Genomic DNA, 2,939 nt, shown 5'->3' with positions numbered 1-2,939 from the left:
TTCCTTCCTTCCTTCCTTCCTTCCTTCCTTCCTTCCTTCCTTCCTTCCTTCTTTTCACTGCCTACAACATTTTTGCAAATACATCTATGTTTGACTGCAGGCAAGCAGTGGCTTATTCTGCCTGATGTAAATCTCTCTGAGGGTCTCTGGAGGAAATGACGCCTGGTTGCCACTTTCTGTCTATGATTTTTGCAGACAAAATGGCACTATTCCTCCATACTCATCAGTAGTTTATAGCACTGGGTTCATTGCTATTAGGCCTTACATTTTTTAAAAGAGGTTAAATAATCTGATGAAAAATAGATATAGTGGGGATATCTGATCACAACTACCCTGCTTTCTTCTGCCAGAAACTGTCATGCCAAGAAGCAAGTACATTTTCCAGGGGTCAGGAATTAGAATTTATTAATGAAAAATAGGCTTTGTCATTCATAGGATGGGGAAGAGCTGGCAGCAGAATCAGATCACAGCTTCAGCAGCATCCTTGCACATCAAACCCATTGGCACTGCATTTCAGAGCAAATTGTGCCTCTTTCCTCTTGACTATCCTGGTTATGTAGAACAGCTACTGGTACACAGTCGTTCCTTTTTAGTATATTTTACTTCTCTAGTGCTTGAGCCAAGCAGAATGAGAACTGTTTTCTGCCACCTAAGCATTTATTCATTCTTGTGCCATGCAAGAGGAGAGGGAATCTGCTGTACTAGTTTGGGATCTATATTTCATAGGACATTCATACACATCCCATGTGTACCTTGTCATAGTACAATGGTAGGTGGTAGTTTACTCTCCCTTTCAAAAAGCAGAGTGTGTATTAAAAAATAACTATATTTTTTAAAGCAAAATTAGGCCAAGTGTACTCGTAATATGTCCTTTAAATGTTTTGTTTTCCTTTGAGAAATCGCCATCTGCAAAGGGAATAGTGCTTACTGGGACAATTATGGATACATAGTGAAAAAAAGTGGTTGTATGTGTCTTTCACTCCTAACATTCACGGGTGTATAAAAGGTATAGTGAGATGTCTGTTCAGTCCTTGGTTACCAACTCTCATCTACTTCTCCTATTCGAAAGGTAACAGAATTACTTGATTAAAATTAAATTTGTCTGCCATTAGAAACACACACTCTTCAGCTCCTGGACGTTCAGCTGATATTGGAGATTCTATTTTTGATCTTGGTTACCTTGTCTTTGCACCTGACACTGCTGAGGCTTAGCTTTCTTGGCAGAAGGCTGTCTGGGATGTGAATGGACTGTGAACTGGGACATCATTAGTGGTATCCCTTGTCTCTGACTTCTCTAGTAGCCTCTGGAAGGTAATTTTGAGCCCCTGTCTCAATTTCTGTCTGCAGGGAGAAGACAATAAAAACTTCCTTTATTGCCCGCAAAGTACGTGAACACCATGTCAGAAGCCCCACAGGACAATTGAAAAGGAAATGCATATGAAATGTCATGTGAAATGAAGGCTGCATGTTAGTTCTGGTAATTCCTAGTTTGAAACCATTCTGAAACCACAGCTGCTTCAAATCTTTCACTGCAAACTGATGGGTATAGAGTGTGTATAGACCCAATTGCTTTTTACCTCCTACCCTCATACATCACTGTCATTTAAAGATCCAACTGTAAATAGTTCCCCTGTTACATTACTGACAACGTAGATCTTTAAACCAAAACAAATTCCCACCCAAGAAGTCAGTCCATCACCACCTCCTCCAACCTAAACAATCTGATCCAAGGTTGTATAAGATACCTATACATCTATATACACCCAAGTCTGTACATATATGTGTGTATATATTTCTATTAAATCACTTAAGAAACATCTTATGCACATGAAAATAATATTTTTTTAAATGAAAGAAGTCAAATCTCTAATCTCTAGTACATAAAATATTACCTCTGATTATGTGGAGAGAGGTTTGAGGAGGACATTAAAGCCTGAAATTACTGAGCTGTTCATAGAAGTAGTTAGTGAATGTGGGCAATAATCTGTTGTTTAAAAAGCAAAATCCCCAAGGATTTTGAATCCATGTGTTCAGTATGCATGCATAACATTTATATCTAATAGATCAATATTCCACAGACGAAGAACAATTTATACGACAGACTGTAAATTATAATGGCTCCGAAACCAGCCAGTATAAATGGATTCTAAGCAGTGTGAATCAATAACAGACACATCTCTAATACCTTCCCCACTGCTGGTGAAAGATAAAAGCTCAAGCACCATGTCTGTAGTTCAGTTGCCACCTTGGGAATGCCTGATAGTGCATTTTCCCATCCAGATCTTTGTTCTGGTCATTTTTTTTACATTTTCTATTGAAAATCTTGGCAGTGTAGCTTGCTGCTCTGGATGAAAACCCAAGATTGTCCCTGTTCATGCTGAAGAAAATCAGACTTTTTTTATGCATCTAGCATTTATTAGAGCATGCTTTTCCACTGTCTTCATGAGCAAGTGTCAGCAATGGGACACTGGTAGAATTTTGTCCCCAGTGTTAAGTCTCAGAAACATATTGATTATTGGATAGTTAGTATGATATTATTTAATAGTTGTTAGCTAATTTAGTTAGTTGATGATTATAGGTAATACTTCTGACATTCCAAGTTTCTAAGAGTCAGACCGGGGCAAAGGTTGTCCAAAGGGACACAGCCCATGTTTGACAAGGCTAATTTTCTTTCTTCCTCTATCACACCTATAATGCATTCACTTGAGCTACTCCTGAGAAGTTGCTCCTGTTCAGGTGGCTAATAGCCATTCATCTGTTTATTCTAGTAACAGAGTTCTATGCTTTTGTAAGTCTATAATAAATCTTCTGTACTCATCTCTTTCTGACTCTCAAGTCTCTTGTTCTTTCTACTTGTATTGCTACCATTTTTTGAGCTCTAAACCTTCCCTCCCTCCCTTCCTTCCTTCCTTCCTTCCTTCCTTCCTTCCTTCCTTCCT

Source organism: Lagopus leucura, unplaced genomic scaffold (genome assembly GCF_019238085.1).
Source record: "Lagopus leucura isolate 7727_CA_CO unplaced genomic scaffold, USGS_WTPT01 Super-Scaffold_100001, whole genome shotgun sequence".
NCBI classification, from domain to species: Eukaryota; Metazoa; Chordata; class Aves; order Galliformes; family Phasianidae; genus Lagopus; species Lagopus leucura.
This window is presented reverse-complemented; position numbering follows the sequence as displayed.